At 39.8% G+C, this 16,704-nt stretch overlaps 1 long non-coding RNA gene and 1 other non-coding gene across 2 annotated transcripts; both read right to left on the reverse strand.

Moving 5' to 3' along the window:
* Positions 1–3,465: 3,465 nt before the first annotated feature.
* On the reverse strand, positions 3,466–3,898 carry LOC131229846 (uncharacterized). The gene is made up of 3 exons (XR_009163627.1): positions 3,832–3,898; positions 3,657–3,749; positions 3,466–3,574 (listed from the first exon to the last, which is right to left on the reverse strand). It is a non-coding gene; the product is annotated as an uncharacterized LOC131229846 (long non-coding RNA).
* Positions 3,899–10,254: 6,356 nt separating this feature from the next.
* LOC131238122 (small nucleolar RNA R71) lies at positions 10,255–10,361 on the reverse strand. Its single transcript, XR_009167535.1, has one exon. It is a non-coding gene; the product is annotated as a small nucleolar RNA R71 (small nucleolar RNA).
* Between the last annotated feature and the right edge of the window lie 6,343 nt (positions 10,362–16,704).

Raw genomic sequence — 16,704 nt, forward strand, 5'->3', positions numbered from 1 at the left:
AGTGTAAACTCTTAAACTTGCCTATCCACTGCTTTTTATTGGGAGTGATGTCCTACAACTTGCCTATCGTATGTGATTTACTAGGATTGACGACCCTAGATGGATCTTTCGTTTGAGTTAATGATATAAAGGGAGGTACCTTAGCTTTCTGAATCTGCCGTATGAATAAGTCTAATCAATTACTTGGCTAACACGACCATGCACCGCATTGCATGTGCTTTGGTGAGGAAGAGCACGTTTAGGGAGTTTGCCATGAGCGATCGTGAGATGAAGTCGCTGAGGGAGTACAGGCGAGGGCATGCATCATTACTACATATCATTTCTGCATTAACAAGAGTACTTAGGACATGATTGTTGTACTTCCTTATCATTACTGCTTGACTGAATTGATAACATGTTAACCTTTGCCTTATAGTACCACTAAGTTGATCACTCACTCCCACTCTAGGACGGTATTTTAAAACACCAACCAAACCCTATTTTAGTTGCAGATGGCGATGTGGCTTACGCTATGGAGCCGGATTTCTTAGACGAGGAGTTCTCCTACGTGCAGCTCTTTGGTGGGTCTGTGTAGACCTAGAGCTACCTCGTCGGGAATTACAGGGATTAAATGGATTAGTCGTACATTCACATTTTGTCATTTTGTATATTTTGAAACAAATTATGTATATATTCAGCCTGGTAGCACATTCATACTCTGTAGGTTATAAAACACATATATGCCTTATATATTTAGTTCAGTCTTCTGCTTGCTCATTTACATTAATTTGGAGTATGATATGTTGATTTAGTGTAATCTCACTCATGTTTAATGCACTAATATGGACAACATTTAAACATCATTATCTATGTTGCATAAGTGATGAGTTGGAATTCGGGAGTCGAGCTTTGCTCGACCTCCGATTTTTAGGGCGTTACAAAAGGATCCGCGTAAGGAACCTAGCTTTTAGGCCACACGGGCAAAGGATCTGCACCAGGAACCTAGTTTAGACCACACAGATCAAGGATCCACAGAAGGACCCTAGTTTATTCCCTACACAAGAGCAAAGGTTCTACACTAAGAACCTAAACGTACTCTCCCGTCGGAGGCCTCCTATGAGGACTTGTAAGGGGTGAGATGTACCTGTGACCCAATCCTACACAAGGAATGATCAACAGGGTCTCTGGACTCTAATGACTTACAAATAAGTAGATGAGCCACGTTCTGTACATTGATGAAGATGATCTCACTTGATGACGGAGATTCTTCAGCTCCCTTGATCCGCAACACTGATGATGCTCCAATGTAAGGTGACGAGTTGGGTCAAGGTTATGTTGGAATTTACTCTAATGAATGTTACTCATTTGAGAGATGGAGTAATTTCAAGCTCTTTAAGCATTCAAGGGATCCCAGCTCAATGATTTACCATTAAGATGGTAGCTGGATGATCCTCGAATGAGGAAGTTCATTCACCAATCCACTCTATTGAATGTCATTGGTGAGGGTGGATTGAAGGATGAACTTCCATGAGAAAAAGGGCTTAGGGTAGGAGATATGCAATTATTCTCTCAAAGCTTTCTCTCTTTTTCTCCATTTAACAACCAAGAACAAGCTCTCCTTATAAAGGCAAAAAGCTCCAACGGAAATAAAACTGTCACAATACAAGAAATCCCACCTTTAGCAATGAAAACTTTCGTCGCTAAAAGACAATTTTTCAGAGCTAAAAAGTTTTAGCGACAAAAATTTTCATCGCCACCTTCGTCGCTAAAAGACTGACGCAAGAGGTTTTTATCGATGAAAATTTTGAATCGTCGGCAAAGGCAAGCTTTTTAGTGATGATTTTTTTCGTCGCCTAAAATAATTTTAGCGATGAATGTTTTCATCGTTAAAAACTTCTACCGACGAAATTTTATTTGTAAGTAAAAATACTTACACAACTTTTAGCGATAAGAGTTTTTGTCGCTAAAATTTATTACAAAACTTTTAGCAACAAATATTTTTGTCGTTAAAAAACACATAAAACCTTTTAGCGACGATAGTTTTCATCGCAAAAATAATCACAAAACCTTTAGCGACAAATATTTTCGTCGCTAAAAAATTCATAAAACTGTTAGCGACAATAGTTTTCGACGCTAAAATTTATTACAAGACTTTTAGCGACAAATAGTTTCGTCGCTAAAAAATACATTAACCTTTTAGCGATGATAGTTTTTGTTGCTAAAAACAATCACAAAACTTTTAGCGATGAATATTTTCGTAGCTAAAAAAATACATAAAACTGTTAGCGACAATAGTTTTCAATGCTAAAATTTATTACAAAAAGTTTAGCAATGAATAGTTTCATCGCTAAAAATACAAAACCTTTTAACGACGATAGTTTTCGTTGTTAAAAATAATCACAAAACCTTTAACGATGAATATTTTCGTCACTAAAAACTACATTAACAGTTAGCGACAATAGTTTTCGATGCTAAAATTTATTACAAAACTTTTAGCGACGAATATTTTCCTCGCTAAAAAATACATAAAGCTTTAGCAATGATATTTTTCGTCGCTAAAACTAATTATAAAACTTTTAGCGTCGAATATTTTCGTCGCTAAAAAATAATTACAAAACTTTTAGCGACGAAAATTTTCGTAGGTAAAAGTCTCTTCTTTTAAAAAATATTCCATCATAAAATTTCACACAAAATTCCTGATATACACTTGTTACAATATATTTCATCATATTCATCCTGATATACACCTGTTATATAATATATTTTATCATATTCACATTCACATCCATCTAAACCCAAACTAGTAAATCCATCCAAACATAAACATTCATCCAAACACAAACAATCTTATCCACATCACATTCATTCACGCATAAATACATATAAGCTTAACATCATAAATAAAAATATAAAAAATCACAAAGATGAAGGTAGAGGTGGTGGGATATCGGTGGGTAAGCGTGCAGCGAGAGCCTGAAATATCTCCGTAATCCGTCGCTCATGCTCCACCCGCATCTCCTCCATCCTCCTCTCCTGCTCCTCCCTCTGCCTCGCCAGCTCCTCCATCATCTTCCTTTCCTGCTCCTCCCTCTGCCTATCCAGCTCCTCCATCAACTTCCTCTCTTGCTCTTCCTTCTGCATGTCCAGCTCCTCTCTGATGTCATGGATGACTACCCGTAGCTGTTGAACCTCTCTCTCTGCGATATTAGCTCGGCGTACGCTGCTGTCGCCAACGACGATGGATCGGCTGGAGGTAGCTCTAGCGGGTGCCATGAGCTTGGCACTATGGCCAAGCCCAAGCATATATCTAGAACGGGTGCCAAGCACCTGACTTAGGATCTCTGGCTCACTCCACTGAGTACCATCGGGAGTGGGCTGACTGTGTAAGGTGTTCATCTCCTCATGTAATGAAAACATATGATTTTTCATAATAAATGATATTATTATAATTTAATGCAATAAAATTTTACAATGTAAAGATTTTTACCCAAATCTTGCTGGCTCTAGGATGTACCCAAGATCCCGACGCCTGCTGACAGTGAGTCCCTCTGTATAAGTCTACTGGTCCGGGCTCCTGACTAGTGACGGAATCTCGCTACGCAATCGAAAGGACAATAGATTTAATATAAATGCATGGAAAGAATATATAAACATAATAATTACCAGTAATTTCTTACCATGTCGTGACGAAGTCGTACAAATGACTTTGAACCAGCTACGTGGTTCACTTCTAACTTTTCCCTGTTGGCAGAATTTATTTTGCTCCTCTTCTGAACACATTATTCATAATACATTGTTATTAATTACAAATTTAATTATTACATTAAGATATCATAAATATGTAAATATTACTTGAAAAGAATCAGACGAAAACCTATCGCAGAGTATCTGCCAGTCCTCATGGATCATGTGTAGCAGTGTGGACTGTGCAACCTCCTCGTGGCTCATGCACTGCTTGTATCGCTGTTGTAACTTATTGCAGTAATCCTTGAACTGCTCCTTGATCATGTCATCGACGGCATGGGAGATGTGCGAAACACTTAAATCCAAGTCAAATTTATCCTACAGTTTCGTAAATAATAGATTAAGGCAATAAACTTATTAAGAAATTAACTTAACCGTAAATGAACTTTTATAAAATAAATTTTCATTTACTAAGATTTACCCGAAGGCGCTGACGGATGAGCTGCCACATATCATCTGTCACGTCTGCCCAATGGGAAGTGGTGGGGGATTAAAGATCGGCATAAGACACTGACCTCCAATGTAAACAATATGGCATTGTTCCCAACAGGTCTAATGCAGTCCTGTGGAAACTCTATCGTCACCTTACCCTCACGCGTAAGTCGTTCTAAAAGCAACCCACGCGTGGGTCCATGTCCTCGTCAGCTGGTCGACGACGCTGTTAAAAAAAATATAAGTCTAAACATAAACAGAAGTCATTAAAAGAAATATTTGTGTAGACTTATATGAAGTGCCTAGTGTATGCGCGACTGAGGGATCAGAGGCCTGCAATGCAACATGTGACGGTGATGCTGGCTCCGTCGCATCACGGGTAGAAGGGGTAAATCTAGTGCGTGAATGACGTGCTCTCCCACCTGGTACCATCACTGAATATGTGTGAGCTACGAACTTATAAATTTAAACAATGTCAATACAAGTGGAATATACTAAAACATTATACATGTAGTGTTGACGGTACAATACATTTGTGCTTATGCTTAGAGATGATTAAAATATAATTAGACCATTACACTATAATGCAAGAAGAATATAATAAAACTGTAAACTTTAATCTATAACACTTGAAAATTTCATTACACATTGTCATTCTATATTATACATATTCGAATTAAAAAATGACATGTAAATCATGTGTACATTTAATAATCGTCGTCTATATCACTATCGCTTAGAACTATTTCTTCTTCACCATCAATATCGCTGATCAGTATTTCCTCTTCATTGTCTGCAATGCATCCCTCAATGAAACTGCTATCATCTCTAACAATATCATATACTATTGAGGCATCAACATGATCAGGTGGCACATCATCTCTGTCTAATTGCACCACATCAATATCAACACTTCAATCAATCCCTGTATCCCCAGATGGCATGTCTTCTTAATGTGCTTGTTCAACCCTAGACGTGTCATTTCCCCCATTCTCGTTATGCACTCGATATCATTAAGCTGACCGACGGCCTCATCATAGCGACTTACAAACAGACCATTTATATTATTAGTAGGTGTTTGTGGTCATAATATGGATGGCGATAAAAGAGCCATGGTCCACAATCAAAGTGAAAATGGGAACGCATGCTCATTACTGGACATAAAACTCTTTAAGTAGATCGATCACATAGGGAACAGTGGGAAGGAAGATGCCAACCATTGAAACCTTTCAGGGGCCTACCATGATTTTTATATACCAAAAATAGAAGGAAATAATCAGATCAGCCCACTTTCATCCTAACTATTCCCTGTGGTGTCCCACTTTTAAAGTTGTGGATTGACCTAATTTTTCGACTCAAAATAAGCACAATCTATTGCAACTCCATCCTCATTGCAAACATGGAAATCATACATGGCAAACAGGACCATTGATCATTTAGGCCATGGATCGGATGAGCTATCGAAGCCATATGTACGGGGGTCGAGTAAAAGTCCAACTCCCGAGTTCCAACACATCACTTATGCAACATAGATAATGATGATTAAATGTTGTCCATATTAGTGCATTAAGCATGAATGGGATTATACCAAAATAGCATATCATACTCCATAGACAAGTGAATTTTGCAAGCGGAAGACTGTATTAGATGTATAAGATATATGAACTGTAGTAAGTCTCCGAAGTATGATCAGGCTACTAAGTTAAAGATGTACATGTATACCCCTAAAATGTATAAAATGAATATACATGTGTACTCTAAAATACAATCATAACGAGTGTAAAGATATCTAGACAACATCCCTGTAAGCCCCGTCAATCAGAACACGGTCTACATAGACACGCTTGATAGCTGCATATAGGAGAAACCCTCCTCATCATCATAAAAGTTTGGCTCCGCCTCGTAGGCTTTGCCAACACCTGCAATTAAGACAGAGCTTGGTTGGCGTTTAAAACACTGTCCCGTAACGTGGGAGTGAGTGATCAACTCAGTGGAACCATAAAGTAAAGGTTAACATGTTATCAATTCAGTCAAGCAGTAATGATAAAGCAGACATATCAGACATTCCTAGATACTCTTATTAATGCAATGATGAAATGTAAGCATGATGCATGCCCTCGCCTACACTCCCTCGTGCAACACCATCTTACGATCATGACATGCTTTCTTCCCTTTGTGCTCTTCAACCCGGGGCACATGCAGTGCGATGAAATGAGCGTGATTATCAAGTTATTATTAGCCCCTTTCATATAGCAGGATTGAGAATCTAAGGTACCTCCCTTATATCAATTCCCAAACAATGATCCATTTTAGGGTCGTCAGTCCTAGCAATTTTCATACGATATTGCGGTTTCTAGGTCGTCACCTCATCAGTGCAAGCCTAGTGTACTCTTGTTGCTACGTACAAAGGACTTGTCACCTTATCAGTGTAGGCCGACAGCTCGAATACAGTGTCTCATACCACCGTATTTGGCTCACGAGTCTGGGTTACTCACTGGTCACTATGGGGAGGCTCGTCACCTCAGCGTAGGCCAACAGCTCGACCACGGTGTCCCATACCACCATGCCCGACTCATGAGTCTTAGCGGATCGAGGTACCAAGGTTTAAAAGGGTTTTCACTGGTGAGATTAGTACCTTAGATTCAAGCAGTTGATCAAGGTCAAATATTGCATATCAGACCCCAGTAATTACCAGATTTTATGTATATGATAATGCTTAATGGAGTATTTTAATTGTATTTTTATTACAGGATAAAGTCAGGAGCGTTAATTGAAAATTGGTGTTAAAGGCATGGATTTCATGATCCAAAGTCTCCAGAGCACGGGGTGGACTCCAGGGAACCAATAATGAAGATTTTACACGTCTGGGATCTGAGGAAAGCAAGCCAAAGGGGCCCGAAAAGGGTCCAGAATGCAAGATCACATGGTTCCCACTATCCGATCAGTTCGAAACTTCATACATGAGATGAGGGCCGTAAATTAACCGTACATATTAAATTTCAGCCATTGAAGATCGCGGAAAGTGGTCCAACGGACAGATCAGCCCATTAATCTTCACCTTGGGGCCCACCTGATATTTGGAACTGCCTCAAACTTGGAGCTGATGGTTGAAAATAGATGACAAATAGGATGGACGGATTGGATTTCTCGTAAACATCACGGTGAGCCCTGTGTAAGAGATGTGTACACAGTGCACAGGTGCATCGGCTGCGCACCAAACGGACGAGCGTCGGTCAGCAGCGCTGACCCGACTTCGTCTTTGGAAAACGGAAGTTTCCGTTTCCAGCGTCCGCGGAACCGACCGCTGTCATCGGTTGTGGGGCCCACCTAGTGTCCAAATGGACAATCCGAACCGTCCATCCGCTTCCTGGGGCCGATATCATCATCGCCTAGATGTCCGTTTGGTTCCATGCATGTGAACGGACGTTGATCGCTGAAAAAACGCAAAACGGACGGTGAGTTCAAAACTCCGTGGGCTGCACCAAATTCACCCCAAAACCAGTCAATTCCTACTGATTTTTCGAGCTGAAGCCAATGGACGACGTGGATTCCTGTGAAAAGTCCAGGAATGGGCCCCACCATCATCGCAGCGTCGGTTTGGCGTCCGGACCGCTGGCCGTTTTTGCGAAGGATTGTGGGCCCCGTACGTCACCCGTACGGCCGATCCGAGCCGTCCATCGTGTAGAGGGCTTCGAGATCTTCAAAACTATGCTGATATTCCACTCCCATGGGGACACACATGTGCGGTACAGAGGCCACAAAAGGGCTACCTGGCGACGTTCAAAACTGATTTTTTTTATTTTCTTCTCTGGGCCGCGATAATGAACCTTCAAAACCACCCATTCTTGACTGAAATTTCGTTCTGAATCCAATGGATGGGGTGGATTTTCCAGAAAACACCTCTGTGGGGCCCACCGATCACGGCTGCAAAAATTACACTTCGAGTCCTTCTACGACTCCGCCACCGATTCCAACCATCCAGCAGCTATAAAGGGGGAGTTTTGGACGTGGGAAAGGCATTCAGAACCAGAGGATTCCAGATCTGAAGCAAGGGAGAGAAGAAATAGAAGAAAGAGAAGAAAGAAAAGAGAGAAAGATTGTTTGGTTTGTCGTTTTTTTTTATGAATTTTATTTAATATTTTTTATGGATTTTATGGGTCACTAATCTCTCAGCTAGGGCTGAGATGAAGCCCTAATTTGATTAGCTCTTGTATTGGTTGATTTACTTTGAATTTCAATTAATTTGTTTCTTTCTTTAAGTGGGCTTTATGGGTTTAAATTCTATACTTCTCCATCTATGAACTTGACCAAAGTATATATATGGATGTTGTTTGGATGCTTATTATGGGTGCTTGTGTCTGATCAAGAACATGTTACCTATAGAGGGAGAAACAGGATGCTTTAATGAATTGTACATCCCTTATGCCCGACCAAAGATATGGGATATGTCATTCATGGCATTGCTTAAAGGAATTAGACAGTCTGTATGCCCGATTAAGGACACAGATTGTGCTTTCTCTGTATAAGTGGTATCAATCTAGATCAAGGTGAATCAACAGACAAAACAAGGTTAGGATAATTAGGGGTGGATTCGAAAGTCCTAGTGCTCTCTCTCTGATTGAATTTTCTTCCCTGTTCTTAATTAATTGTTTTTCATAAAATTGTGCTTAGTAATTCATTCCATTATTTGTTGGATTAGTTAAGGAGAATCATAGATTTGAATTGTGACGACCAGTCCTCGTGGGAACGATCTCGTAATACGTACCGTATCTGCATCTGATTCGTATACTTGCGAGTTTAAAAATCATTTAAATCATGTTGGTTTAAATAAAACATCAAGTTTTGGCGGGACTGTTTCGGTCCAATTGGATTTAGGATTCTCTCTTATCATAATTCATAGTCTTAGTTTTTTTTACTAACTTTAGGTTAAATTTTTTTTTTTTTTTTTTTAGAAACTAACCTATTTCCTGTTTTGTAGGGACCTGACATAAACTACTAATTTGGTAATCTCTTTCCAAATTTTCTATTTTTTTTTCTAATTTCTATTTTTAGAATTAAGGTTTTATTTTTATTTTTTTAGAAAGTTTCTATTTCTAGGCTATTTTATTTTATTTTTAGAAATTTCCTATTTTCTAATTCTAGATTCTGATTCTTCTTTCAAGTAACTTTCTATTTTCTAGTTTAGGTTTTATTATTTTTGGAAGAGTCTTTAGGTTTTATTCTCTCTTATTTTCTAATTTCCTTTTTTTTTTTAGAAAATTTCCCTTTTTAAAAACTAACTTAGCTTTTATTTCTAAGATTACAAACTTTTTTTTTTTTTTTTTTATAAGAAATTAACCGTTGCTTAGGATTTTTTTTCTAGCATTATTTTAGTAAATTTAATTTATTTTTGTTGTCTTTTTGTTTACAGGAATTAAGGAAGGAAGCTGCTAAATAACATTGTCTTCAAAAGGAGGACTTTCAAATCTGCAGACATTCATCATCTCCTTTTCCGGGTTCTTCTTTCCAATTCTCATTTACATAGCTTTTTCTTGTTTTAGGAATTCATAACTTTTTCTTTTAAGTCTTATTCATCTTAGGTTGCATCTTAGTTTAGTTTTCTTTCTTATATTGATAACATAGTTTATGCTAGGACGTAGATCTCTGAATATAGAACTAGCACCGTTTGATCCTGAGATTGAAAGAACAATTCGTGAAAGATTGAGAAATAATCCTGTTGAAATGGCGAATGAGACTGAAGTTAAAGCTCTCAAAGATTATTCAGCTCCTGTCCAATTTAATGCGCCTTCATGCATAGTGTTGCCAACCACTACGGCAGCACACTTTGAACTTAAACCTGGAGTCATACAATTGTTGCCATCCTTTTATGGATTGGACAAGGAGGACCCATATCATCATGTGAAAGAATTCTTAAACATTTGCTCCACCTTTAAGTTCCAAAACTTCTCAGACGATTCGATCCGCCTACGCCTGTTTCCTTTTTCTTTGAAGGATAAGGCGAAAGCATGGTTGAATTCTCTAGAAGTTGGATCTATCACTACATGGGACCAACTGTCTAAGAAGTTCTTGAACAAGTTCTTCCCCGTTCACAAAACCAATGCCCTCCGTAGAGAAATTACTAACTTCACACAAAAAGAGGGCGAGCACTTTCATGAATGTTGGGAAAGATGGAAGGACTTGCTTCTTAAATGTCCTCACCATGGTTTTGAGAAGTGGCAACAAGTTCAATACTTCTATGACGGTCTGACACCACAGAACCGTCGCATGGTTGATGCCACCAGTGGAGGGTCATTCATGACCAAAAGTGATGTCGAAGCGTGGAACTTCTTTGAAACTTTGTGCGAAAATTCCCAGCAATGGGATTATTCAAATAGAGGTGACAGAAGTCCCCAACCACAAAAGAGAGGTGGTATATATGAGATAGGAGTCATGCCAGAGCTGAGCGCCAAGATTGATAACCTGACAAAGAAAGTTGATGCTCTGGTATTAAATAATGGACCACCACAAACAGCTCAAGTCGAGGCATATGCCACATGTTCTAGTCCTGCCCATCCTATGCAGTCTTGTCCATCTAGTGCAGCATTCCCAGAACTTCTCTCTGAACAAGTTCATGCTATGAACACTTTTCAAAAATCTGGGAATGATCCTTACTCGAACACATACAACCCAGGGTGGGCTAGACATCCAAATTTCTCTTGGGCAAAAGGACCACAACAAGGAGGACCATCTGGAAATCCTCCCATGCAACCGCACCTCCAAGTTGGCAGTCAACAACCTCAACAGTTTCCACAATATCAACAACTGCCTACACAATCAAGGAAACCATCTCTTGAGGATACACTCCATCTTTTCATGCAGAGTTCTCTCCAATTCCAAAAAGACACCCAACAAACCTTACTGGCAACCAGCAAAGCTTACATGCAAATGCACAATCCATTGCCAAGCTGGAAGTACAAATGGGTCAACTAGCTGCCACATTGAGTGAGAGAGAGAAGGGCAAGCTCCCTAGCCAACCTGAGGCTAATCCAAAGGGACAGTATGAGATTGGCTCTAATTCCAACCAAGGGCAATATCATGAACAGGCCAAATCGATCACTACCCTTAAGTCAGGCAAGCAGATTGATAACAGAATAGAGATGCCTGGGGATGAATCAAATTCTAAAACAGAAGATCAAGATGAAGCAGAGAGCCATACCAATGCATCCAAAGTCCAAAAGCTCTCTGACTCTCCAAGAGCCACTAATGTGCCACCTTATGTGCCCAAAGCACCCTTTCCTCAACGTCTGGCACCAATAAAGAAAAGAAATAACTTTGATGAAATCTTGGATGTGTTTCAAAAAGTGCAAGTCAACATCCCGTTGCTTGACGCTATCAAGCAAGTCCCTGCTTACGCTAAGTTTCTTAAAGATTTATGCACTCAAAAGCGTAAGCAGAATGTTCATAAGAAAGTCTTCCTTGCAGAGCAGCTCAGCTCCATGATTCAACATAACACCCCTCCTAAATTTAGGGATCCAGGAGCTCCCACCATTTCTTGCGGCATAGGAGATCATAAGATCGGGAAGGCATTACTAGATTTAGGGGCAAGTGTCAATTTGTTACCTTATTCGGTTTATGAGCAGCTAGGACTTGGTGAGTTGAAACCGACTAAGATAACATTACAACTAGCTGATAGATCTGTCAAGGTGCCCCGGGGTATTATTGAAGATGTGTTAATCCAGGTTGATAAATTTTATTTTCCAGTGGATTTCATAGTTATAGATACTCAGCCTGTCCAGAATCTTCATAGTCAGATCCCAGTCATTTTGGGTCGTCCATTTTTGGCCACATCTAATGCTATTATCAATTGCAGGAATGGAGTTATGAAATTGTCCTTTGGTAACATGAATATTAAACTCAATGTTTTTAATGCAGGACAACAACCCTCAGATTTGGATGACATATTTGAAGTGGACATGATCGAGAGCCTTGTGCAGGACTCCTTCCGTACATCTTTTGAAGATCCTCTTGAGACCTGCTTAGCACAATCAGGCATGGATTTTGACATTGATAGTCCCATCCATGAAGTCAATGCATTGCTCGACTCTACTCCTATATTGGAGACTGAAAAATGGAGAGCGAAAGTGGAACCTCTCCATCCCTCTGAGACTCTTCTTGACAGCATAGCTTCCAACTCTGAGAAGACAAAGGCGAGCAGGCTGCTTAATGTTCTTAGAGCATATAAGGCAGCAATTGAACGGAAGATAGTGGAAATACAGGGAGTATGCCCCACGATATGTATGGATCATGCTGTGGAAATGTCGCATAACATGCAAAGGAAGCGTGATCCTAACATAGAAGAAGTCGTTCGAGCAGAAGTCCTTAAATTATTTGACGACAGTGTCAGTTGCCTTATTTCAGATAGCACAGTTCATGGGAACTCACATCACTTGTCTGGGATCGGTTAATGAAAGTGTTGAGGTAATTTCTTTGGCGGACCCCGGTTATAAAGATTATTTCATTCATGGTCCGTTCTTGTCTAGTTGAAGACGTTAAACTTAGCGCTCCTAGGACGCAACCCAAATTTTCATTCCATTTCACTTTTCTCATTCATTAGTTCAATGTTTGTGGGTAGCATTGCCGCAAACCCTCACGAGACTACAACTCGTCCACTAGGGGTAACCTAGGGGTTTAAAGGCTTGTTGCATGCGCTAAATGCAATCGAGAGCACCTGCGAAAGTGGTATAGGTAGGATCTTCTTTTCTTTTTGTTATTTTCACTTCTGTTAATTTCTCTCTTGCCCTAACTTGCTCTTACATTGATAATTTTGGGAAGCCTCTTGATTCTCCGTCCAGGTACTATCTTTCCCTCATTTCTCTTTTATTATTCGTTGTCCCATGTGCATCACATGATTATTTCTTTTACATTGAGGACAATGTAGATTTTAGGTTGGGGGTGGGAGATTAGGTAACCTAATCAGTATTTTCTTGGTCTTGAGCAAAATTTGTGAAAATTTTAAATTTTTTCTGAATTTCTATTGAATTCAAAGTGATTTTGAAGGATAGTTGTGATTTTACCATTATAAGCTACATGATGTTGGTAACTAATGACTCTTGGATTCGGCCATCTGCTTGATTTCACAGTCCATTTTGATTTGTTAATCCATGATTAGACGTTGTAAACATTGATTGAGTCATGATTTCACATATCACATCTCGCTTACACATTAAGTTTTCGGTTCGATAACTGAATGATTAACTTGGTAAAAAGAAGAATTAAAAGGCTAAGTCACAAAATCTTTACCATAGGTTTGCTCCCTATAGGTATAGCTTTGATTCTCCATAGTTGACTTATAAAAAAGTTGGGCGACAAGTTTTCGCCATAGGTTTGCTCCCTATAGGCGAGGATTTGAGTTCCTTGGTGTACTGTTCATAAAGAAAATCAAAGGCTAGTTGAATGGAAAGTTAATCTAAAATGCCAGTATTGGTTTCAAGCTTGGTTGTCACGAATTACTAACGATATCATGAAAATTGACAATTGATTGTAAGTCGAGATTACACTTTACACTCATGGAACTCAATGTTTAGGAATGTTATAATTAATGGATTAATATGTTGAACTTGATTATGAAGTTTACTGAGAGCTTGATTCCAAGAGAAAAATTCCACACACCAATCATGAATCTTAGAATTTTCACATCTCAGCTATCTGTTCACAAGTCACTTGAGTTTATAGGAATCATCTTTTATTTCTAAAAATATTTTTCGCATACTTTGCTCGGGACTAGCAAAATGCTGGTTGGGGGTTGTGATCAGGGTCAAATATTCATATCAGACCCCAGTAATTACCAAATTTTATGTATATGATAATGCTTAATGGAGTATTTTAATTGTATTTTTATTACAGGATAAAGTCAGGAGCGTTAATTGAAAATTGGTGTTAAAGGCATGGATTTCATGATCCAAAGTCTCCAGAGCACGGGGTGGACTCCAGGGAACCAATAATGAAGATTTTACACGTCTGGGATCTGAGGAAAGCAAGCCAAAGGGGCCCGAAAAGGGTCCAGAATGCAAGATCACATGGTTCCCACTATCCGATCAGTTCGAAACTTCATACATGAGATGAGGGCCGTAAATTAACCGTACATATTAAATTTCAGCCATTGAAGATCGCGGAAAGTGGTCCAACGGACAGATCAGCCCATTAATCTTCACCTTGGGGCCCACCTGATATTTGGAACTGCCTCAAACTTGGAGCTGATGGTTGAAAATAGATGACAAATAGGATGGACGGATTGGATTTCTCGTAAACATCACGGTGAGCCCTGTGTAAGAGATGTGTACACAGTGCACAGGTGCATCGGCTGCGCACCAAACGGACGAGCGTCGGTCAGCAGCGCTGACCCGACTTCGTCTTTGGAAAACGGAAGTTTCCGTTTCCAGCGTCCGCGGAACCGACCGCTGTCATCGGTTGTGGGGCCCACCTAGTGTCCAAATGGACAATCCGAACCGTCCATCCGCTTCCTGGGGCCGATATCATCATCGCCTAGATGTCCGTTTGGTTCCATGCATGTGTACGGACGTTGATCGCTGAAAAAACGCAAAACGGACGGTGAGTTCAAAACTCCGTGGGCTGCACCAAATTCACCCCAAAACCAGTCAATTCCTACTGATTTTTCGAGCTGAAACCAATGGACGACGTGGATTCCTGTGAAAAGTCCAGGAATGGGCCCCACCATCATCGCAGCGTCGGTTTGGCGTCCGCGTAGCGTCGTCCGCGGCCGTTTTGCGAAGGATTGTGGGCCCCGTACGTCACCCGTACGGCCGATCCGAGCCGTCCATCGTGTAGAGGGCTTCGAGATCTTCAAAACTATGCTGATATTCCACTCCCATGGGGACACACATGTGCGGTACAGAGGCCACAAAAGGGCTACCTGGCGACGTTCAAAACTGATTTTTTTTATTTTCTTCTCTGGGCCGCGATAATGAACCTTCAAAACCACCCATTCTTGACTGAAATTTCGTTCTGAATCCAATGGATGGGGTGGATTTTCCAGAAAACACCTCTGTGGGGCCCACCGATCACGGCTGCGAAAAATTACACTTCGAGTCCTTCTACGACTCCGCCACCGATTCCAACCATCCAGCAGCTATAAAGGGGGAGTTTTGGACGTGGGAAAGGCATTCAGAACCAGAGGATTCCAGATCTGAAGCAAGGGAGAGAAGAAATAGAAGAAAGAGAAGAAAGAAAAGAGAGAAAGATTGTTTGGTTTGTCGTTTTTTTTTATGAATTTTATTTAATATTTTTTATGGATTTTATGGGTCACTAATCTCTCAGCTAGGGCTGAGATGAAGCCCCTAATTTGATTAGCTCTTGTATTGGTTGATTTACTTTGAATTTCAATTAATTTGTTTCTTTCTTTAAGTGGGCTTTATGGGTTTAAATTCTATACTTCTCCATCTATGAACTTGACCAAAGTATATATATGGATGTTGTTTGGATGCTTATTATGGGTGCTTGTGTCTGATCAAGAACATGTTACCTATAGAGGGAGAAACAGGATGCTTTAATGAATTGTACATCCCTTATGCCCGACCAAAGATATGGGATATGTCATTCATGGCATTGCTTAAAGGAATTAGACAGTCTGTATGCCCGATTAAGGACACAGATTGTGCTTTCTCTATATAAGTGGTATCAATCTAGATCAAGGTGAATCAACAGACAAAACAAGGGTTAGGATAATTAGGGGTGGATTCGAAAGTCCTAGTGCCCTCTCTCTGATTGAATTTTCTTCCCTGTTCTTAATTAATTGTTTTTCATAAAATTGTGCTTAGTAATTCATTCCATTATTTGTTGGATTAGTTAAGGAGAATCATAGATTTGAATTGTGACGACCAGTCCTCGTGGGAACGATCTCGTAATACGTACCGTATCTATATCTGATTCCTATACTTGCGAGTTTAAAAATCATTTAAATCATGTTGGTTTAAATAAAACATCGATAGCGTCCATACATGGTGAACATACATTAGGTCAATCGGGTTACTTGACGAGCTTGATTAGTACGAGCGTATATTGAGTTAATCGACATGAAGTGCGTAAGCACTCCGCGTGGCCTAACCACTGCCAACATCCCAAGTGCGGCTTGGATTCATCGATTACGTCTTATGTGGTGGAGCAACCTCAGCCACCTATTCAAAGCCTATTACCGATTGCCTGGACTATTTTATAGTCCCAAACACATTCAATGATAACAGATAATCATACAAGCTAATCAGAACAGTAATGGATCAACAATTCCAATCATACAAGCATGTGAGCATTTGATGGATTTCAACTTAAACATGAATTCATACATAGGTAGTGTCTAAGTAAAACAGACAAAGAATATAAGTTACATGGAGGAAATCATACACATCGTTAAGGTAGTTGAGAATTTCTTCTCAATACCCATATAAAGTACAATTTATTACACACTTGTTCATTCAGACATTTCTACAAACACTTAGACTGCATATTCCAACATACATGATGTATGTTAGTGATAGCACGTATTAGGGCAAATCCTTA

The sequence above is a fragment of the Magnolia sinica genome, chromosome 2 (assembly GCF_029962835.1).
Source record: "Magnolia sinica isolate HGM2019 chromosome 2, MsV1, whole genome shotgun sequence".
NCBI lineage: Eukaryota > Viridiplantae > Streptophyta > Magnoliopsida > Magnoliales > Magnoliaceae > Magnolia > Magnolia sinica.